The following is a 24692-nucleotide window of genomic DNA, read 5'->3' on the forward strand; positions in this document are numbered from 1 at the left end:
ATCTCCATAGGAAACAATGGTGATATTTTTAAACTGTTCATCTGCATTTTGCAGTCTTTCCTCGTGACAGTTTACTTATAAACGTTTTAGAGTTTTGTAGTTTCCTCAGCATACAAAATTTTCTATTTATATTACTAATTTATTACGTAAAGTTTCGCCTTCTTGTCTTCTCTTTATGGCCATAAAGTGTGGAACATAACAGGTGATCAAAAAGTCAGTATAAGTTTGAAAACTGAATAAATCACGGAATAATGTAGATAGAGAGGTACAAATTGACACACATGCTTGAAATGACATGGGGTTTTATTAGACCCAAAAAAATACAAAAGTTCAAAAAGTGTCCGACAGATGGCGCTTCATCTGAACAGAACAGCAATAATTGGCATAACAAAGTAAGACAAAGCAAAGATGATATTCTTTACAGGAAATGCTCAATATGTCCACCATCATTCTTCAACAATAGCTGTAGTCGAGGAATAATGTTGTGAACAGCACTGTAAAGCATGTCCGGAGTTATGGTGAGGCATTGGCGTCGGATGTTGTCTTTCAGCATCCCTAGAGATGTCGGTCGATCACGATACACTTGCGACTTCAGGTAACCCCAAAGCCAATAATCGCACGGACTGAGGCCAGGGGACCTGGGAGGCCAAGCATGACGAAAGTGGCTGCTGAGCACACGATCATCACCAAACGACGCGCGCGAGAGATCTTTCACGCGTCTAGCAATATGGTTGGTTCTAATAAAACCCTATGTCATTCCAAGCATGTGTGTCAATTGTTACCTCTCTATCTACATTATTCCGTGGTTTATTGAGTTTTCAAATTTATACTGACTTTTTGATCACCCGGTATATCCCGCCACCGTGTCTGATTGGTCAACGTTTGTAAAATCCATACGGTAGAAATTTGTTCTATCGCCGACACCGGCAAGAACGTTCCTTGGGAGTTTCAGAAAAACTCGAATGATTGCTGTTGCAGTAACTATATAGTTTCTTAACTTTCCATACGGTGTTCAAATGACCATTTACTGCTCCAATAAAGCAGGTTTTAGTCATCTTGTACAATATAACAATGGTTTTCATTGAAGTAGAGAAAAATGCTTTGTACGAATTTTTTCGTATTTCATCCATACTAGGCAGCTTCTCCTGCCACAGATACTTAAGTATTAAAAATGAAAATATAGTTTGCGGATAATATGAGGTTATGAACGTCGATAAACTTGACGAGCTGCGTGAAGAATCTACGTTCAGAAGAATCTAATGCAACTGTGAACAGCGAAGCAGGGCTCTTCACCAAATAGATAGAATACAATATGTTACTTAGAAACGAAATAAACTGAGACACACATTATCTTGTTTTGTCTCGTATCGTCTGTTCACTGAAGATATGAGTTCACACATTATCAACGAGAGGAAGCAACCATGTCTTTAAAAATCCTCCAGCTACCAAGAAGACCAAATCGAAAAGCAAGAAGCTCATCATAAGAGTCACTTAAGAATAGCAGACTTACCTAAAAGGTAATAAAAATCATCAAACACTAAAAAAATGGCGCAGTCCCTTAAGAGACGACAGTCTCGTTGTACCCGCGCTCGTAAGAGAGATGAGAAGGATTTGGATGCTCAGAAATATCTGTGTTCTTCGAAGTGGTCTGATGAGATGAACCTAAATAACATTGTCTTGTACATCGGTTACTTACGGGGAAAAGGATCTACGATACCCGAATATTAATAAAGTTTGCCACATGGTGCAGCTGATATGCAGCGGAGTACATAGCCGTTTACTTTGAACACGTGGTGTGTCACGCGGCTACGTTCATTCAAAGCGAGCCCTGCCACGGTGCGTGTAGATAACCACGTGTTGCCCCTTTCCCTGCGGGCTGTGGTCGATCTGGGCGATTCCACTTCACTTTGCCCGTGGTCATTCTACTTCGCTTCAGCGTTTTTTCACTCAGGTACGACACATAGAATAACACAGACCTGAAATGGGATCCATTAAGCTGAAACTTTCCCTTTCCATCCACCGACTTACTTCCTACATAGCGGTGTAGGGTGCGTGCTCAGAATCCTTGTAGCCTTTTCACCTAAATAGCTCAAAATGGTTCAAATGGCTCTGAGCACTATGGGACTTAACATCTCAGGTCATCAGTCCCCTAGAACTTAGAACTACTTAAACCTAACTAACCTAAGGACATCACACACATCCGTGCCCGAGGCAGGATTCGAACCTGCGACCGTAGCGGTCGCGTGGTTCCAGACTGAAGCGCCTAGAACCGCTCGGCCACCGCGGCCGGCCCTAAATAGCCAGCAAAATCTTCCTTTCGGCTGATGGGGCGTTATCATGATGAATATTACGGCTAGAGAGCCCTGGTCTTGGATATATGATTTAGCGTCTTAGGGAAACATAGGTCCGGGCAGCTCTTACCAGTGATTTTTTTTAGGCTGTTCTTAAGAAATCGTAATTTCCAGATTATGTAGTTGTAGATACTACTTGAAACTACCTGACAGATTAAAGCCATACATCGAACTAGAATTCGTATACGGAACCTTGCCTATGGTAGGCAATGTTCTAACCAACTGAGCTCTTCAGACAGCGCCCTCACAGCTACTGTCGTTCTAGCAGCACTGTCCTATCTTCTGTACTTCGTCATGGTACTTACTGTTTCTTTCTGGCTTCGTCTTAACATTGTTGTTATCCGCAACGACGCTATTCATTCTGTAGGATGCTAAAGTTTCCGATTTTTGAAGGTTTATTTACACCATAAGATGCGACTTGTCATTTGCATGTCGTCAAGGAGATAAAATAAAAATTTCTCTTTGCTGTGGTTTTGCAGAATGGCGTGAAAGTTTCCAGAAACATTTTCCAAAGATGAAGTAGAAAATCGCAATAATCAAACGCAGAAGTATGTGCAGCTACTTGTTTCCGAATAGTTCTGGACTTGTCATGTTTGCCATAAAACACCTTTCCAAACAATCTCAGTTCTTTCTGCTTGTTGAAGATTCCTTCCCAAATCTCAGATATGAAATGCTCTGAACAGGAAGATATGTACATCCCAAACCAGTTCATAATATTAGTACATCGCATCACTCCTTTGTCTTGGTTGTAATACCATACAATCTTTCTGATTTTTATTCATCTAAAGCTGCGATTTACGAAGAAATCGTCAACAAGCAGACTGAATTGAGAAGAACAGTATTTATTTCATAGTTTATCAACTATTTTTTGGAAAGGTGGAATAATGTTAGATGTATAGTATATACGTGACTAATCTGCATATGTAATTAACAGTGGTTACATATTATAAAATTTCTCTAGAATTACACCATCGCATTTAAACGTTTGCGAACTGTACCCGTGTAGCAGCTACCGTACAAGGACATAAATATCAAAAAAGGTGTGTGTGTTTTATTTTGTCGAATAAATTTCTTTCTTCTCGAAATTCGCACTCGATTATTTTACTGAGCCGCGATTTTTTCCGTAAAAGGTACCTAGTTTTGTCTTCTACTACCGTATCTTTCTTCGTTCAAATTGTTTTGTAAGCAGTTGCTATACGGAAAGTTTGTAGTTTATGTCTGATAGATTGCTGTACCTCCTCAGCTAATATAACATTTGACAGAATGACTGTTGCTCCTCAGCTAATATAACTTTTGACAGAATGTAGAGCACATTCACCAAGATCCATCGCAACTAAAATAACGTCTTTGCTTCTCACGTAAAACCCAGGACATCTTTCTGTACAACTAAGAGAGAGACCAACTGTCGTGCACAATATTATTTGTGGTTCACTTTGTAAGTTATTTAATTACCTCCATATTACATGTTCTACTAATCACATTGACTTGGTTAGCGCTCCTAGCTCCAGGCTCAAAGGTTCTAGGTTCGATTTTCGAGTTTTGAGGAATAGGAAGGTGCAGAAAAGCCTCATAAGGAATCCTTTAAAAATTGGGCTCTAAGCAACCGAAGATGTGTCTCATTGAAGTCTAGGAGATTCATTTATACCGTTCTACTAGATCTACTAGTTTCCACCAGCGTCCAGGAATCTGTGTGTTCTTAAATATTTAATGACCATATTAGGGGTTACATCAGTGTTTCACAGCTTTGCCTTGGGGTTTTGTCAAAGTCTCTCAATGTTTATCAAATCTAAATCCACTCCTTGGCAAAACTCTCCTTGTTTGACGATAACCTGACGTAAAATAAATAAAGCGTGACTGATGCTAAGTCCTTTTATAAGATCTATTCGTTTTTCTATGAACAGGTATCCTCCTATTATTTTCAGTTTGCTGTTAAGAAATCTGACAGTTTTGAGAGAAATCAAGAAACTGCTAGAGAGTTCTGTTGCAAATTACGCCAACCGTAATAATCGAGATGAATAGTTACATAATGGTAAAACACTAAAGCAGGTGGAAGTCGAGTTAATAGGAAAGAAATAACTTCCGTTATCTGTATGCTGACAAGAAAAATCGATCTCCAGTTTCTATCGGCATCTTCGAGGACAACTTGCGATAGTAACATTCTAATTTCTCCATGACACTGTCATCATCATATGACATCCTACTTCACTTTCATCCGATAGGTTGCTTTCTTTTTTTTTTTTTTTTTTAGCCTCTTCAAACAATTTCATCGTCTCACTGCTTTTCAATCCCGGCTACTTTTCGCTTCCAAACCGAAAATGTACCCATCACTTTTCACGCCCGTAAAACTTTCGTATTTTGTTACATCAACTTCCCTGAATACATTTTAACCCACCTCTGGCATTTCTCCTCTCTGGCTCACCGTTCCCTTCCCGATTCTGAGTACTTTCTATTTTACTTGAGTTCTCGATTGTTATTCTGCCAAACCGTCGTCCTTCATTCTTCATGGATCTGTGTTATTATTAGCTGCTGCATTGAAGACGTACTGTGTATGGCTCTGAGCACTATGGGACTAACTTCTGAGGGCGTACTGTGTAGATAAAACGTTTTGCACTGGGTTGATACCGATTTACGACGTCATGTTAACATATCTAGAAAATCAGTGGTCGCTTTCATAGTGCCAAGAGACTGTTGGCACCAAGTAGTATTTGACACTGAAAACTTCTCGGAAACAGTCTTTCGAGAAACGAGTGTTAAAATTCTAGTGAGCGACTAGCTTAAAAGTATTACTTCTTCCGCATATTCTTTGTTTATATACAGTCAGAATAAACTGCATTGAAATCAGAAGCATTTAAATAGGGCTTTCTGTACCATTGGTCAATGATGGAAAGAGAATCAATGAAAATCTGTGTAAAAAGAGATATATTAACCTACTGCACAGACATTTAACTTTTTATGTAACCATTGATACAGGCGAGATATAATTGTGACTGAATAAACAAGTTATGTTTGGAATGCTTGTGATGGCACGAAAGACATTCACAACTGTATAAAATAGGAACGAAGTTGAGGAAAGCTTCATCTGAAAACAACACCTAAAACTTCTGCGAGATGACAACAGATTTCTCATGAACTAGCACTATATACGGTGTCTTCTTCTTCTTATTCTGCTTCTTCGGCCTCAGTGGACCGCTCCAATCATTTTCTGGTCATCTTCTTCAATAGCTTTTCTTTCAGAATTGCGCAGTGTCTTACATATGTTCTGATTTTTTTACCATTTCTCATCTGTAAATACACTTTTCATCGTTTGTCATTTGTCTATTTGTGGTTTAAATTTTATTTTTATATTTTTCAGTTTCTTTAAATTTTCTGTTTTATTTTGCAAATCGTCCGTGGTTGATTCTATTTTTTTTCACATCCTCACTGATTCCCTTTATGTATCTTACTTCTCGCTTCATGTTCCAAAGCTTCTCTTTAATATTTCTTGGTAATCTGGTTTCCGGTGTCCTCACAACGTGACAAAAGAAAAGGATTCTTTTTTCTGTGATAGTACCGTCAATTTTTTTGATATTTGTTATTTATGCACGTTCTAACTGTTCTTCTCTCTACTTTTAGGATTTTGCCGATTCTGTTTTTCCTGGTTGTACCACTGTCTTGTAACGTTTTAGTTTAGTTTTGACTGACAGATATTTTTTATTGTATGTAGACAATATTAATTTTTGAGCTTTTATAATTTTATTACTTTTCTATTGCCATGTAGATTTCTCGTCCAAGTTCCATGTTAGATTAATTATAAGTATTTAAATTGTTTCACTATTTTCATGTTCCTGTTATTTACTGTCGTGTTGTTTACTACTAGCGGATATGTTACCATTATCTCAGTTTTTTCGAATAATATCAGATATCCTTTTTTGTGCTATATTTCGTAGGCTTGTCATTTGATTTCTGGCGTCTTGACTGTTATTAGCTAGTAACGCTAAGTCATCTGCGAATCCCAAGCAATTTAAGTTTCTTTGTTCATTTTTGGTTCCCAGTTTTATTTTTTTAGGATTTTGCTTGTACCATTCTTTCACACGTGGTCCAGAGCATCGTAAATGGCAGAGATATTTCTCCTTTGAATTTTACTTTAGATTTCCTGTTTGTTAGAGTTAAGTTTATCATTTAATTAAGTTGGGGTGGAGACCGAAATTCCTTAGCACTTCAACATTGAAGATGTATTTATACAATCATTAGCTTGATTGAAGTCTGCAAAGTAAGTAACTTGCAGTTTGTGTCCTCTTTCGTAGTAGTCCTTTACCAATTTCAATGTGATTATCTGTTCTTGTCATCTTCTCCTGGATCTAAATTCTCCTTGGTATTCTCCTAGTTCCAGTTCAAGTTGGTCTTTACAACGTTTGTATAGAACTCTTGACATGACTTTATATATGATATCCAAGAGGACAATTCCTCTATCGTTTACTAGATTTGATTAGTCTCCGTTTTTGTGTAAATAATGGATTACAACTGCAGCCCAGTGTTCTGGTAGTTCTTCTTTGTTCCAGATTTTCACTATGCATTGCGGTAATGATATCTTCGCTGGTTGTGATGCGTATTTCGAAAGTTCCACAGGTGTTCGACCTTCTCCACTTGCTTTTTATGTTTTTGAGTTCTTTGAGAGATTTATGGACATCATGGATTGCAGGTGAGTTTATATTTTCTGCTGGTGTTTTAATAGGGTATCTGTGTTTATATGAAGTAGTTCTTGGAAATCTTCGCAATTTAGCAATTTTTTAAAGTGTTTGTGCCATGATTTTTGTATTTTTTCTACTGCTTTGGGCCATCTTATTATTTTAATCCTTTAACATTAATGTTGGTGGATCATATCTTTGTAGTTGTCTGCTAAATATTTTGCAGTAGCCCCTTGATATTGTTTTCTCGCTATTCGTTTCTATCATTAGAAGTATATCTTTTTGATTTTGGCGTTTGACCCTTTGGGTTATCTTTCTTTGTTCTGTGAATTTCAAATGTGATTTTTCTGGCTTTGATGCCTTGACCAGGCTTGGTTTCTATCTACCACTGTTTTATCACACTCGTTGTTCCACCATTGGTGTTTTTTCTTTGACTCATTGGGACTATCTGTTCAGCTATTTGTTTTAACTTGGGAACTATTTCCTCTAGATCATCATTTTTGTATTCCTTGTCTGCTCTTCGTATTTTTGCTATTTATCAGTTTATGAGAGTCGTAGTTTCTCTTCTGTTTGTGATGGGAGTTTTTATTTGTCGACTGGGTGAGTATAATTTTTATCATGTAATGATATGATACACTATCTGTCCTGTCAGAACTTTCCCTTTGTAGATTTTCCTGTTGTAATGTTTATCTATACAAACATAATCCAGTTGCCATTCTCCTTCTTTCCAGTCTGGATGGTTCCAAGTTTTGAGTTTATTTGGTCTTCTCTTGGAGTATGTTCAGTTTGAGATTATTTCAAATAGTATGCAGAATTCCACCATTCTCATGCCATTCCTGTTTGTCCTTTCTTATGCTGGCCTTTTCCCTAGTTCGTCTCTATATCGTCTTTCCCTTCCTAACTTTTGGTGCTTTTTATCTGTGAATGTTACTGTGAGATCTAAAAACTCCCTAAATTCACCCATATCTTGTCTGTATTATTTCTTATTTTTTCTGTCATTCGTTTGGGCATGGGGATTTATCATTGTGTATATTTTATTTGCGGATTTTATTGTTAGTATTGATAGCCTGGGAGATTATGACTTAAATTCTATTACGGATTTAATTATTTTGAGATTGACCACAAATTCCGTTCCAAATTGTGGACTTCGCTTCATTACTCTTTTTCCGGCTGTTCCCTCATAAATTCTATATCTTTGTGATTCACTTGGCTCCTGATCAATGTTTCTCATTTCTTGAAGTACAGTATGTAGCAAGAAACTTTAATTTTTGCGCTACTGCTGTTCCGTATCGATGGGTGTTATCTTGAAAAGCGAATGTTTACAACGAGAATAAATGTCGTAACCGCTATATAAGTTAGGCGGATATTTGTCGGGGGAGAGGTGCAATTTCGTAAAGAACGTATAGTTAAAAATCTTCACTTTGCTTGTGTTAATTTGAGCCAAGTCGAAACTACTGTCCACATTCCTTTGTTGACAGTCTTCCCTACTTGACAAAAAATGATTTGGTACTGCCTCCCACTAACGCTCTGAAGCTCCTTGCTGACGTCAAGGTCGTTGTGAAGTTATACTTAATACGTGAGTCCTAGTAAATTTCTCGCATGTGAGACACAAAACTAAAATGCCTGGTGCATCCTACCGTCGATGTTAGCAACTTTTCCTGTTATGAATGGTTCAAATCTACCAATTAGTATGAACATTAAATTCACTATTTTTTGTGTTACTAAAGAAAATGTGCAACCAAAAGAGTCTTCGTTTTTTTCTGTACCGCAGATGTTTAGCAGCATATTGCTAACATATTTACTTAGGAATGTCAGTGTTAAACATGCTCGGGAGTCGTCCGGAAAATAAAGTTTGACAATATAAACAGAAAAGTTAGTTAAGAATATTATTTATTAAATACTAAGCGTTTACATACTTTATGCTACTTTTCCAAACAATTTACTCAATTACTAAGAAATTTATTGTAGGGTCGTCAAGTTTGCGTATGTCCTCTATGAAGAGGTTTTCAGCATAAGATAACAAAGATTTCATGTACAACTGTTCGTGAATATAAGCATCAAAGTACATTTTTTTGTGCACCACAGAGAAGCTATTTCAAAAAATTATGATCTTTTGCAGTATTCATTGATATTTCACTATCGAATACTTGTTGGATAGTAATCTTCTTTTCCATTTTATCTTGTTATTATTTTTGTTAATAATATTCAGATGACTTACTAAATCATTTCAGTATCAGAGTGATCGAAATGATAAAGGAAAGTGATTCATCTCTTTCATGTGGCGCTGTTTGATACTATATTCTTACCTGATACTATGCTTTTATTACTACTTTTGTAGCTATGTGCTGTATGATTAAGACAGTTGTACTGAACTATTTTTAAAAGTAAAGAATTCTTATCAATTGTTTAATTGTAATTTTGTGTTTTGACTTTTCCATTGGGTTTCATTTCGTTCTGTATCAGACGTCATCTTTGGAAATAGCATTTGCAGGGACTTTATTCCGCCTGTAATAGAGTTTGCTACCACAGAAGAAAACATATTTAGAGAACTTAACAAAAGACATGAAGGCTGCGGGAAAAGCTCTTAGGAGAAAATGTAACGAAGAACAGAGAAGTTTAACAGAGAGCAAAAATGTTTGAGGCTTGTTCACTTTCTATACTCATTTTCCTGGTATGGATGTTTTATCATTGTTTAGCTGCTTTTTCATAGATCTCGTACAGATTACGTCGTATTCATCTGACTGTTCACCACGTGCCTACATAATCCTCAGCAGAAAAAGTTAACACACCTCTACCATTTTCTTGAACTTTGAAGCACAAGTCGGATTTTTCCAGTATATAATTGTTCAGTTTTATGTGACGGTAAAATAGGCTTACGGACTAAAAATATTTCATACAAAACCTTTAACCCAGTTACTTATTTTTTGTGGCTTCCTGCAAACGTACATATCTCAAATCCATATTTCGTAGTGAATAAAACACTTGAATTTTCTTTAGTTTGTGAGTCAGCCTACTTAGCTTCGGTGGAATTTCATTAGCACCTCTTAGAGTCGATTAAGTTCGGGTTATTTTTCTTAGACTGATTTTCCGTAGTACTCTGAATACCATTTTCCTTTCTTAGTTTAAGTTTTTCACTACATGAAGTGGATATATTACTAAATGCAGTGTATTTGAGTGAGTAGTTAATACATCATCTTATGATATAAGAATGCATGATTCCTAATGTATTCCTTCAATCATTATTTAGGTGTAGATAAAATTACATGAGATATTTCCTTCTAAATAATTTCTTTTAGACATTATGAGTACCAACATCTCCTTTTCGTGAAATAATCTTTTATGTTAAACTGCAATTAGGGATCAACATAGAAAAGATACGAACATCAGCGGGGCTTGAGATAGCTTCAGAATGATTTTCAAATTTGAAGGCATCTCTTCGTTTTCAAACATATCTACCTTTTACCGTTCGTTAAGTACTTTCCCAAGTAATGGGAAAAAAGCAGGACAATAACAGTAATGTTTATTTCTCATTACTGTACCTACGGTCTTCGAATTATCTACGTGACGGACTCCTTTTGAGTCCTTGTAGATAGCGCCAGGTCAATTTGTGTACACCCTGTACGCAACATTTTCCTTTTGCAGCTACAGCTGGCTGGTAATAGGTCCTGTCGTTTCATCATCCTCTTAGAAGCATTTGAATATTCACGCTGTTGTCTCTAACATTCGCATAAACGTTCAGAATCCAAAACATTTTATGCTGTACAAACGTCGGACACAACGTCAACATAGCGAACACTCCCTGTAATATTTCTTTATGTTTTAATAGGGACAGTGGACGTTACATTTAAGATGTGTTACGACCCGTGGCTCTACCGTTCATTCGATCCCTGCGAAACCCTACATTTCAGCAGGATAATGCACGACCGCATGTTGCAGGTCCTGTACGGGCCTTTCTGGATACAGAAAATGTTCGACTGCTGCCCTGGCCAGCACATTCTCCAGATCCCTCACCAATTGAAAACGTCTGGTCAATGGTGGCCGAGCAAATGGCTCGTCACAACACGCCAGTCACTACTCTTGATGAACTATGGTATCGTGTTGAGGCTACATGGGCAGCTATACCTGTACACGCCATCCAAGCTCTGTTTATTATGGCCAGAGGTGGTTGACACTCTATATGGCTCTGAGCACTTTGGGGCTTAACTTCTGAGGTCATCAGTCCCCTAAAACTTAGAACTACTTAAACCTAACTAACCTAAGGACATCACACACATCCATGCCCGAGGCAGGATTCGAACCTGCGACCGTAGCGATCGCGCGGTTCCAGACTTTAGCGCCTAGAATCGCTCGTCCACCCCAGAGGTGGTTGTTCTGGGTACTGATTTCTCAGGATCTATGCACCCAAATTGCGTGAAAATGTAATCACATGTCAGTTGTAGTATAATATATTTGTCCAATGAATACCCGTTTTTCAACTGCATTCCTTCTTGATGTAGCAAATTTAATGGCCAGTAGTGTACGTCTACACGGCGGTCTCAGAGAGGATAGGCAGGCCACGCAGTCTGCTGAAATGAGGTGGCTTACGACATCGCCCACGTGGCAGCGCCTTGCCTTGTGGCAGCGTGGGCGCACGCGCCGCTGCAGCCGACTAGGCAGCCCACGCCAGAGCACAGCAGATACGTCGCCTCGGAATACGGCTTAGCATTACTGTCACAAATATTTTCACTTGGTTTGTAAAAGACGTGTTGAAGATTTAGCGATTAACCCAAAAATTATTTAGCCGGAACAGGAGAACCGTCACTCCGACTCATACAGATGAAGCTGCATCTCTTCTTCTTCTTCTTCTTCTTCTTCATCTTGCGTTACGGCCTCTGTAGGACCACAGGTAGCCCCTTCGTGGACTGCATTTTCCTCTTCTTCACGTCTCCATTCTTTCTCTTCTTCTCTTCCGCTCTTCTTGCGAGGTCTTCAGTTTCCGTTTCTCCTGTCGGCTCCACTGGGGACACTCTAGCCTTTTCCTGTATTCTTCTCTGTCATTTATCTCCGGCATATTTGTAGGTGTATATTTGTTCCTCCAATTTTCGTTTCCTTCCACCTTGATTCCCAATTCCAACCTGTCCTTTCGAAGTTCAACAATCCACTTGGTTCCTGTCTTTCCCCTTGTCCTCCCTGTTGTTTCCCACACCCTCTTCGTCATTATGTCCATAGTCATCCTAACTACATGTCCAGCAAACCTTGTCCTTTTTTGTCTGATTTCCGCTGATTCTGTTCTCATGTTCCGGTACAATTCTTCCGTAGGTCTTCGCATCCACCTCTCTCCACCTCTTTTGGGACCTACTATTTTTCTCAGTATTTTTCTCTCTTTTTTCTCAAGTTGTTCTGCCCCATTTCTTCCTAGTGCCATCGTCTCAGCAGCATATAATACTGCATTCCTCACGGTTGCCTTGTAGTGGCTTATCTTTGCCTCTATGGATATATTCTTTTTATTGTATATCTCTCTCGTCATGCAGAAGGCTGACCTCCTCTTCTTTATCCTGTTATTCCCTCCTTGCTCCTCTTCCTTCCTGTTATAAATTCTCCCAGGTATTTAAATTTGTCCACCATTTGCACAGTGCCTTCCGGTGTTTCCCAGTCTGCAGTGGTATTTAATGGCTTTTTCTTGTTATAGGCGATCCTTGTTTACGTAATAGTATCGGTCATATAAACGTACCAAAAAGAACATTAGGAATTGTTTCTTGTTGTGTTGACCCGCCTGCTAGCCCAAGCGATTCAGTACGTCTGTTTTTGCCTTTTTGGAAATTTGTGAAGTTGTTGGTAACTAGCACTTCGGCCCATAAGAGCAATGGAAGAGGAAGGGAGTCTTAGAGTACTTCCTTAAAGGTGAACTTCTGCCCTTACTTTTAAGGATATTTTGCGGTCTAGCGACTATAGTGAACGCAGATGCGTCCTTGAAAGACGCACAGTACATCCGTTACGAAAAGGAATTTCTTCATGTGGTGATCAATGTGAAAACGAACGGCGTTTGGTATTTAGCTCTCATTGAGGACGGGATCGTTAGAGACGTAAAACACATGTATGCAAGGAGAGGGAGAGTGAATGTGCTGTGCCTTTTTCAGAGCAAATATCCCTGCATTCGACTAAAGGAATTTGGGAAAAAACCGGCAAAATCTTGATTTTGATTGGTGATTGAACCCTTCGCCTATTGGATGTAAGTTCAGGGTGTCAACCACTGGCCACCTCACTTGGCTGCACCCGAGAAGTCAAATGAGGATTGAATGAACATTCTCAACAAATCATAACCCACTGGCCTACATGTGTATTTGAGAGGAGCAGAGTTCAAATGTCTATACCGGTGATTCTAACGCGCACTTGGTCAAAGCTCTCGTTCTCAGCGATCCCCCACCCCCGAATTATCTTATGTTAATCTTTAAGATCTAAATGCGGAAAAGTGATCCACGTTATTTAAAAACAAAAATTGACATTTCTTTTAAATTTAATAATGAACAGCGAGTTTACACAGAAACGTGACAAAACAGAATTAATCTTCTGAACTGACATTCAAATAAACGTTAATATGATGGATGGATGAGTCCCTCATCTATTGCATGCGGTGTCTGGGCTTAGCTATCAACAGTGAAATGTTGTTTGCTGCAAGCCAACATCAGTAACTTGTTGTGAACCATTGCGAAACATGTTTGAGAGAGCGGGTCGCATGTAAAATTTAACTTGGAGGTGCTTAAAGAAACTTAAAACCACGTTCACCATGTGAGGATGTGCCACTATCAGATGTTCTATTATTCTCGAAGGCTTCATGGCCTCATTAGAGAAGACTCTTTCACAATTGGGCACTATGGTAGCTGCTGGTTTGTACTACTGGTGATGATGATGAGGTACCATACGGTTCCGGACTGAAGCGCCTAGAACCGCTCGGCCACTGCGGCCGGCCGTTGGCGATGGATGGCATTTGTTATTTCGACCGTTCTCACCAGATGTCACCACCAACCAAGAGCAGAAACTCGAAGTGAGGAAGATATTGGTATTTGCTCTGTAGGTTCAGACGCAGCTCGATCGCCCCCACCCCTCTCTCACAGTAGTCCAAAACAGTGTAACCGCTCACTGATTTCCTCGCACCACCCCCAAGTGGTGAGGTACCAACCACAGTGAGAGTCAGTGGTCTATGAGATTATAGTTCCTAGGACTTTGTAAATGTTTTCACATGTATGCCAGGATTGTTTCTTCAATAAAATGACGAGTGACGAGTAATAACTTCTTTATCATCATTCAGCTGAGTTATTACCTCTTCTCTAACAGTAGACTGGAGACATAAAAAAATAAGATTAATCGTTCCACTAGAATAAGATTGGGTGTAGCATGAAGGAACATTCGAATTGCGTTCAAAGGCTCTGCGGATAAAACTACACAATTCACTCACTCACAGAAACAGTTGTGCCGAACGGAAGTATGCTCACAGGTACAATGGTGGGTTCTTTTGTTTGTTCCGGGAGGAAATCTAGTGGAACTCTAATACTCTTCACTTGAAGTATTACTGACGTAATGTTCACATAATGTCCTGCCTAAGATTTAATATACCGTCGGCCTATGTGGACGATGCTGTCGCGTTGATCGTTAACTGCGAACTGAGCCTAGCGCTCCTCTGCTCAGACGTAAGCAAACGTTGCGGTGGCGAAGAGAAGCTCCAGGAGGCGTGTCTGCGCAGGCATTTCTCATTCGTCAGTGCGGCGATCAGCGACTATCGTTACCTATACTCTACTGTGGTTTCGTTGCGAGGTGGCAACCTTGCGTTGAGGTCCCGGTCTTTGGGCGACACCACAGAAACGAACGAGTTTCGGTTGGAACTAAGGAATGAATAAAAATAAGGACAAGAAGGCAGACTTTTGTAACTGACGTCTATTACAAGGGATAAAATTGCATTGGTGGTAGCGGAAAAAGTTGGAGCGATCAGCGGCCTTAGAGGACAGTGCATTGCAAACAGCGAAAATTGGGTTCTAACAATGAACATATCAACAAACGAAAGACAGAAATCGCATTAGCACATCGTTAGCCTGATAGGAACATGCAATGCCAAAAGGTAAACGAATCAGTATATTATGAAGGAAAAATACGTATGCAACAATCAGACCATCTTGACTCTGATAGTGTGAAAACGACATTTCGAGGAATTTTGATGTCAACACCAGACGTTTAAGAGATTTAATCTTTGTATAACAGGACAATCAAAGCTCATGGTTACTAAGTGTTCCATCAAAGGAGGTTGCAGTTGGGCTAAGAAGCAGAATAAAGGCGTGGAAGGCAGATACCTCTCTCTAATTAATGTATCTAACACCGGAAGAGACGATAATTTTGCTTTATTTTCCTAGGTGTGTTTGTCTTTTTAACTAACCCAAATGATGTTGACGAACTGTCTAAGCGCTCGAATCTTGATGTCCGTTCGCACTTTTTCGGTGCAAGGAAGTCTCGCAGCATCCACTAAGCCTCGTGAGACCATGCTTTGATATAGCATCAGAGGTGCCTTGATTAGTGTGAAGCTTATGAAGGCTGGCGTGTAGCAATATTCAATACACATATCATCTTCTATTTCTGTTTGATCTGTTAACGTCACCACTTGGGCGGAACGTAATCTTAATATCTGCAGTGCAGAAGTGCGGGCTGTTCTGCTAATTTTTCTTCAACAGCTTCTTACCAGGCTAGTTAGAAGACGGTTTGTATTATCCGCTGAGGTGACTTGAGTCACCTGGTAGCCAAAGCACAAATTGGAAGTGGTGCCATGAAGTGTATGAAATCAAACTGAACTGATTGATGCTGTCGTACATTAGCGAACCCGGCAATGCTTCGATTTGCTAAATGTGTATACATCCTTCCCCCTCTCTGCCCATCTCCTCCTACCTATCTTTCCCCACCTCATCCTACCACCTCTCTATCCACCACCTCCATCCCCATCTCTATTTCCTACCTGCGATCCTCCACTGTCCATTGGATCTGCCCTTCTCTCGCCGACCTTTTGAGCCTTGTTTATCGTTATTGCGAACGAAACCTTGATTGGGAATTGAAGTTGCTTAAAATGTATGGGTAAATCGGCTAGGATCATTTGTATACTGGATATGAGAGACCACTCCCGCTGCTGGATGTGAGGATAGTAGGTTCGGTGGGAGATTTCCCATAGCTTTGATCTACAAGCGGGTAGTATTACAAAGTTTTGGACGTTCCGATTCGGCAGTGGCATTCTAATTATAAGCCCGTAAGCCATAAATACAACATCCGATTTGCTCTTAAAACTGACTAAAGAAAAAAGCATAACAGCACGTAGTTGTGTATATAATTTTTGTTTGAAATTAAAAACAGAAAGAATGGAAGTTGGAGAACAATTTGTCTAATGGTTTAAATGTAGTGCTTTGATAGTAACGACTGACTGGGATAAAGAAAACAAAACCGCACATTCTCACAGCACACCAGGTTCTTTCTCGCGTTTCAATAGAATACCTGTACATTTGTGTTTAAAAAAGTATATTGCGTATGTCCATCTAAACGTTAAAAAAAGGACTATCGTACAAAAATTTGAAATAAATTGGTCAAGAACTTTTCGAGATGTTTGCTACGACTTTTCCCTATTGTATATCTACTTCATGTATATTTAAAAATATAGAACCTATATCAGTGGTTGTCAATCTGGTCCCTACCACCCACTAGTGGGTGTTCCAGCTTTCATGGTGTGCTATAGGGTTTTTAAAATGATTTTCATAAGATTTTCGTAAAAATTAGACTTAAAGTTTTTGGTAAGTAGCTGTTGTTGTGTGCTTTAACTTACTACAACTCTCCTTTATAATTTTTATCAAGTTAAATTATCAAGTACTTTATAAATCACCATTACTGTGGAGCCGGTGGATCTTTGACTTACGGTATCATGAACGTGCGTGAGTAAATAACTAAAGGCATTACTACCGATGGAGAGCCAAGTAGTCAGTCATGGTCACTTAATAAGCGTTTGACATCAGATTTCGTGGAAGAATTGCAAGTATCGCGCGAATGTTAGATGCTACTATGGGGCGTTCGTAACTTCCTTGACGTGTGGCTTCAGTGCAGCCGCAGAAGCAACCCTTCGCGAGAGGATCGATAGAAAGTGGAGACCAAATTTCAGAATGAGACAAGTTTGAAATTCAAGTTCTCATCTACAGTGTGGTAATTACGAACGAAGCAAAAGTTAGATTGTACTGAGGAAGAAAAGAAAACTTATCCCCCAAACACGTTACCATGAAGTGACTTAGGGAAACTGCGGAAGACTTAAATAAAAACGACTAAATGGGCATTTAGCTCATTTTGATGAGCATGTTAGAGATTTCAACAAGAGCTCTGGCGGCGCATTCACCTGATTTGAAACTAGCTAAGAATTCATGGTATCTAGTTGATCTTCTACAACACTCACCCCCAAACTCGGTGATGTGACTAACCCATGAAACGATAAAATTAAGTATTTTCCTCGCTGAGTTACAGTACTCGATTTACCTGTGTATGATTTGTGTCCAATAAGATATTTCCATGTGACGCGTTACAGGCAATCGCCCATAATACACTGAAGAGCCAAAGAAAATAGTGCACCTGCCTAATATCGCATAGGGCTACCGAGAGCACGCAGAAGTGACGCAACACGACGTAGCATGGACTCGACTAATGTATGAAGTAGTGCTGGAGGGAATTAACACCATGAATCCTGCAGGGCTGTCCATAAATCCGTAAGAGTACGAGGGGGTAGAGATCTCTTATGAATAGCGCGTTGCAAGGCATCCCAAATGTGCTCAATAATGTTCATGGCTGGGGAGTTTGGTGGCCAGTGGAAGTGTTTAAGCTCAGAAGACTGTTCCTGGAGCCACTCTGTACCAATTCTGGACGTGGGTGGTGTCGCACTGCCCTGCTAGAATTGCCCAAGTCCGTCAGAATACACAATGGACATGAATGGATGCAGGTGATCCGACAGGGTACTTACGTACGTGTCACCTGTCAGAGTCATGTCTGGATGTAACAAGGGTCCCATATCATTTCAACTGCACACGCCTCACGTCATTACAGAGCCTCCACCAGCTTGAACAGTCCCCTGCTGACATGCCCGGTCCGCAGATTCATGAAGTTGTGTCCACACCCGTATACGTCCATCCACAATTTGAGACGAGACTCGTCCGACCAGGCAACATGTTTCCAGTCATCAACAGTCCAATGTCGCTGTTGACGGGCCCAGGTGAGGCGTAAAGCTTAGTGTCGTGCAGTCATCAAGGGTACACGAGTGAGCCTTCAGCCCCGAAAGCCCATGCCGATGATGTTTCGTTGAATGGTTCGCACGATGACAAATTTTGACAACTCACCATTGAAATATGCAGCAATTTGCGGGGTTGCACTTCTGTTACGTTGAACGATTCTCTTCAGTTGTCGTTGGTCCAGTTCTTGCAGGATCTTTTTCGGCCGCAGCTATGTCGGAGATTTGATGTTTTATCGGATTCCTGATATTCGCGGTACACTCCATTGCTATCTCGGGGATGATGCGTCCCATTCCTCATACGCCGATTATAACACCATTTTGAAACTCACTTGAATCTTGATAACCTGCCATTGTAACAGCAGTTAGCGATCTAACAACTGCGCCAGGCACTTCTTGTCCTATATAGGTGTTGCCGACCGCAGCGCCGTGTTCTGCCTGTTTACATATCTTGTATTTGAATACGCATGCCTATATCTGCCTTTTGTTGGCGATTCAGTGTATAACATATATGCAAAATGTAGTAGGTATAATTATACATTGCATTAGCATACTTATTTACATTAGACCTAACGTAACTGTAGATCGTTGGAGGAAATAGTGGAAAAGGAGGGGGTGAAGCAGTTCACAAACTACCTGTCTGCTGTCGTCTGGTTCCACTGTTGCTCAAAGTTTCGATACGAATTCGTTATATTCGTTACATACAACATAGAACATTGTTAGCTTTACACCAGGAATTTATCACTTTTTGCTGCAGTTATGACTTCGTTGTGTTGCTGTACATGGCGAATCGTAAGAGGGTCGCAATCAGCGAATAGTTGAAGAGGCTGTTGTCGATCTGTACGATGGTCTTTTTTTAAGAACATATTGTCAAACAGCACGGTTTTCCATAGTAAGTGCCTGGGCGTTGTAATTATATAAAAATATTAAAATTCAATTTCAGTTATTTAAATTAGGATAGAGAAGTCACAGTTCAAAATAAATCTTGCTCTCGTTGTTAACGGAATGCCTATGAGACCTCCAGCAAATATGAGTTTCTTGCCGTTTAAGATTCTTATATTTATATAAGTCACTAATTACTAACGTACCCTTTTTACATAATTTATGGAGAGAGTTGCTGAATAATTATATACCTTTAAATTAATAATTTAGTTAGGATCTCGTCTTTCCGTTTAAAATGTAGAGTATTTCTTAAATTTCTTCCAAAGACCCTTGCTGCTGGAACACAGTCGAGGATTTTTTGTAAAGAGCCAATATCACATGCTTCTGTAGTATCCGTTGATATAACTGAAGTCGTGTTTTTCAAGTCTGTAGTAATCACTGAGTTGTGTTTAAAGATTCTTACATATTTTTCTAGCTTTCTGTATGTAATATTTCGTACATAGTTTTCAACCTCCAATTTTGTCTAGTTTCTTACAAGCGTTACCGAACTAATTTCAGTTAACATGGAAATGAAATGTAATATTTTTGGCTTTAAACAGCTTAGCCAGTTTATATATATATTAACATTATTACATATATTGCTCCCTCTCCCCCGTGCCCCACCGACAACCCGCCGAACCATGGTGGGGTAGCTTGCGTGCCTCTGCGATACGTATAGCTGTACTGCAGTTGCAGTGGCATCGGAGGGTATCTGTGGAGGGGCCAGACAAGTACGTGGTTCCCGAGGAAGGACAGCAGCCTATGCAGACGTACCGGTCTGGATGACTGAGTGATGAGGCTTTGTAACTAGCCAACATCGATTTGCTTTTTTGATACTGCGATCAGCTGAAAACAAAGGGAAACTTTAGCCATAATTTTCCCGATGACATGCAGGAGTGTGGCTTAATAATGATGACACCCTCTTAGGTAAAATATTTCGTAGGTAAAATACACTGGTGTGTAAAATTGAAGGACGAAAGTAACTTTCGTATCATGTGTCACTGCCAAGTAACATAGCTTGATAAAACTGGTATCATACATAGAAATAAATGCTACACTGTACTACATAAAGTAACTGAAACTAATACACAATGTGATGAACAGAAGGATACTTTTATTCAAAGCCAATAAGTACAATGAAGTCACCACGGTACATGATGCTCGCCTGGATGATACAAACGGCAGAACATGTTGCTTGATAGGGTGTGTGGTCACGACAGACAGCAGTGCATACTCCGCAACGTGCTGCCATGCTGCCCACAAGCTAGGTAAGGAGTTATTATGGTAGGGCGTTCCGTTCCTCCACCACCACCATGGCCCTTGCGCAAGTGGACGTGGTGCAGTACGCCTTCACACCGCATTCCACATGTGATCTATGCGATTTAAGACGGGGGAACGGGCAGGCCAGTCAATTTGCCGAATGTTTTTCGTTCCAAGAGTTCCTCTTGCACTTTTCGATGCGATCGCTCATTGTCATTCACAAAAATGAAGTTGGGGCCGAATGCAGCGCTGAAAATATGCTCTTGGGAAAGGAGTACATGTCACAGTAACGTTCACCTGTGAGTGTACTGTGTTCAAAGATTTGGAGGTCGGCACGTCCATGCAACATTATGCACTCTCACACCATAACACTTGACCACCAAAACTAACGTGCTTGGTAATAATGTTTCTGGATGCTTTGCGTATTCTTACCTCTCACTACATGAGGGTACGTCCAGAATCACTACTCAGATTGAATCAGGTCTCGTCCGAGAACTTGTTTATCCACTCCCTTATCCTCTTGGCACCATTATTAACGGTGACGCCAATGTGCATGTCTTCCGACAAAGGGATCACCCCCACGCAGCCGCTGTGTCATTGTTTAGCGTGAAATTGCGTAGTGACCGCTACGGTCGCAGGTTCGAATCCTGCCTCGGGCATGGATGTGTGTGATGCCCTTAGGTTAGTTAGGTTTAAGTAGTTATAAGTTCTAGGGGACTGATGACCTCAGATGTTAAGTCCCATAGTGCTCAGAGCCATTTGAACCATTTTTTTGAAATTGCGTACTTTGCAGTCCTGTTAAATGTGGTTGCAATTGCACCCGCGGTTTGACGTGGATCCCTTCTCGCCTGTTGCACAGTGTAGCGGTCATACGCTGGTGTAGTTGACCGTGGTCAGCCACCTCCTCTGCTTTGTGCTTCAGATCGATCGCCAGGCACATGAAACGCTGTACCAAACTCCTGGGCTACAATCGCCACATTTCGTCCTTCTTCCTGTTTCCTGACAATTCTTCCCCGTGTAAACTCTTCGAAATATTACCTGCAGGCTATTGTGTAATGAACACCACCACCACACCGCACCGTAACTGCACAGTGATGGTCACACATTGACTTTTCCCGTTCTGTGAAGTATTCGCGTTGGGGGGCAGCCCCAGTTGGCGCTATAGTCACGCTGGCCTCAAGCCATGTGATGTTCAACTTCATTTGTACGACTGAAAGACCTCACTTCCATTCATTTCCATCGAGTAGGTAATATGTTATGTTGCTTTATCTATCTCGTCCTTAATTTTGCAGAGCAGTGCAGTTACCCATTCGGTGTCCGAGTGGGGACTAATCTGGAGGATGTCATCAACAGCAAACTCAAGACTGGCGTTCAACGGGTTCGAGCGTGGACGCTAGACGCCTTACACTAGTAGGTAGATTAGAGAATTTAAAAAGAGGGATGTTTAGATTGAAACTAGATATTGTGGGAATGAGTAAAATTCGGTAGTGGGAAGAACAGGACTTCTAGTCAGGTTAGTGCACAAAATTAAGTAAGGTTAATGCAGCAGCAGTTCTAATAATGAAGGAGAAAGTATGAATGCGGTAAACTACTATATACAGCATAGTGAAAGCATTATCGTACCCAAGATAAACACAAAGACAACATCCATACTGAAGAGCCAAAGAAACTGGTGCATCTGACTAATATCGCATAGGGCCACCGCGAGCACGCAGAAGTGACGCAACATGACGTGGTATGGATTCGACTAATGTCTGAAGTAGTGCTGTAGGGAAATGACACCGAATCCTGCAAGGTTCTCCATAAATCCGTAAGAGTACGAGGGGGGTGGGGGAGATCTCTTGTGAAAAGCACGTTGCAAGGCATCCCTGATATGCTCAATGATGTTCAACATGTTGCTACAATCGGAATAATTCATATAAGATCGTACATCTTCATTTACGCCAAAGTTACTCATTTATTTATTTATATCAAGGTTACCTGGCGCTATGAAATTACTGATAGATAGTATTTATGACCGGTAGACTCCTCCTAACGCCTAAGTGCGAAAAGGCAGCTTTTTTAGGAAATTTTTATTAATAACAATTACTTGATTCATGCGAGAGTAATGTAGTTTCCCTACTTGTCTCTTTGGTGGCGTCACGAGAGATTTCTGCATCGGCACCTCATCCTACTGGCTCCGAAAGCTCATGGCCAACTGCTCCTGCTAGCCAGCATGGGAACCTACCGCTCGCTCCTTACTCCGTACGTACTGCAGCGCTGATACATTCAGTTCACGTACGTGAAATAGCAGACCTGGAAATAAAGTAAACTGCCCTCTTTTTATCTGCAAATAAGGGGGAGCTTACAGACTGTTTAGTAACGTTCCATTTTGAAAGAAGAAAAATTGAGCCTTAGTTCCCTCGACTTCGAATCATAATTGATGGTACGCGACTTCATTTGAAAATGACTGAGGGGAAAAAAAACCAAAAAAAGTATCTGTCTTAGCCCGCCTGAAGCACTTTAGCGAAATCATGTAAAACCTAAAAGAAAACACTCATAACAGTTCAACAGTTGAAACATTGTGTCACCATATTATTATACGAAACACTTGTTTGCTAGGACGTGTGTTAGGTTCCGGTGTCTACATAAAGTTATTGAAATCTTGCGTGTCAACAACAGGTCACGAGTTTCTAATGTTAGAATGAACGAAATATTGTCTATCGGCAAGTCAAAGTAGGGAAGTTTTTCAGCGTTAAATGCGTTCTAGTCAAGTAATATAGTTAGTCATTTTCAAAAATTCTGTCATAGAACCACCACCAGAAGAAAAGTAGACAAACTCCATAAACAGTTTAGGCAGCAAGATAGGAGCTGAAGACATGGCATAATAGAATCCCAGGGGTGGCCGTGCGGTTCTAGGCGCTACAGTCTGGAACCGTGTGACCGCTACAGTCGCAGGTTCGAATCCTGCCACGGGCATGGATGTTTGTGGTGTCCTTAGGTTAGTTAGGTTTAAGTAGTTCTAAGTTCTAGGGGACTGATGAGCTTAGAAGTTAAGTCCCATAGTGCTCAGAGCCATTTGAACCAATAGAATTCCAGATATCGTTGCATAGTGACTTACGGCGAAATTGGCAATTACGATCTATAAATTATGTGCAAAACGAGAAAAGTTCCACAAGTTATTGTTCACGTAATAGATAAATCTAGACGGAAGACTGAGGTTTGATGTCCAGTCGGCGACAATTCATAAGACTGAACACAAGCACAGGTAGAGAAACAATGGTGAAAGAAATAGACCATGCCATTTTCAAAGGAACCGTTCTAGCATTTGCCTTTAAAGATTTTGAAAAATAGCGGGAAACCCAAATCTGAATGACAGGATGGGGATTTGAACCACCGTATTACCGAATGCACATGGAATGTATTCCCAGTGCGCCACCTCGGTTGGTTCATTAAATACACTCAGGTATGATGTGAACGTCGTGCTTTACGTCTTGACGCCTGCATAACCCTACGCTTTTTTATTGTAATAACCATCAAATTTGTCTGTCTACGTCTTTCAGTCGTGTTACGACGGTCCTTCGTCCATCGCCGTTTGAAGAACGATGTGTAGTTCGGTGAAATACTTTAGGATCATCACATTGGTATGTGATATGTATTACTAAGTAGAGTTCTGGTTCAGGAAAGCAGATATTTCACTCCGTCTTCCTTATCTGGTGTAGTGTTATAATTTGCTTGATACTTCGCTGTTTGGCGAATTTAATCTGCCGGCCTAGCTCGAATTAATGGTCCAGAAATCGGTTTTAATCCTTTCCGAAATTCAATTTCTTAACAACTGAAAGAAGATGAAGGTACGATAGTTGTGAAACTGAAACAGATAAAACCCTTTTTTTTTCAGCGACTTATTAAATCGACTAGGAGTTTTGACCACTAATCTTTAGTATAAAACCCGGTTCATGTTTCACGGTGCATGGACTCAGTTGCAGGTTGCCTGTCTATCGGCTTCCAAGGACAACGAAAATTTAATTTTCAATATTTCATATAATTATTAACAGGATTTAAAACTTTAAAATGCCGACATAATCCACTCATTAAGAGGTTTCTTACGTTAAAGGTTTAATACAATAAATTAACTATTATAATTATAAATTGTGTATACGAGTACGTCTTAAAGCAGCGTAACTCAGATTACCCAGTCTATATTTATCCAGTATTTAAGAATGAGAGCCCTTACAGACTTGCAAAAAACTTGGAACA

At 40.2% G+C, this 24692-nt stretch overlaps 1 long non-coding RNA gene across 1 annotated transcript in view; it reads right to left on the reverse strand.

Annotated features, from left to right (window-relative positions):
* LOC124712474 overlaps nucleotides 1-22638 on the reverse strand; it is a 230443-nt gene extending 207805 nt beyond the window's left edge. The window contains exon 1 of the long non-coding RNA XR_007005580.1: nucleotides 22579-22638. This is a non-coding gene — a long non-coding RNA (uncharacterized LOC124712474). The remainder of the gene's footprint in view (nucleotides 1-22578) is intronic.
* Nucleotides 22639-24692: the final 2054 nt, after the last annotated feature.

The sequence above is a fragment of the Schistocerca piceifrons genome, chromosome 8 (assembly GCF_021461385.2).
Source record: "Schistocerca piceifrons isolate TAMUIC-IGC-003096 chromosome 8, iqSchPice1.1, whole genome shotgun sequence".
Classification (NCBI taxonomy): Eukaryota; Metazoa; Arthropoda; class Insecta; order Orthoptera; family Acrididae; genus Schistocerca; species Schistocerca piceifrons.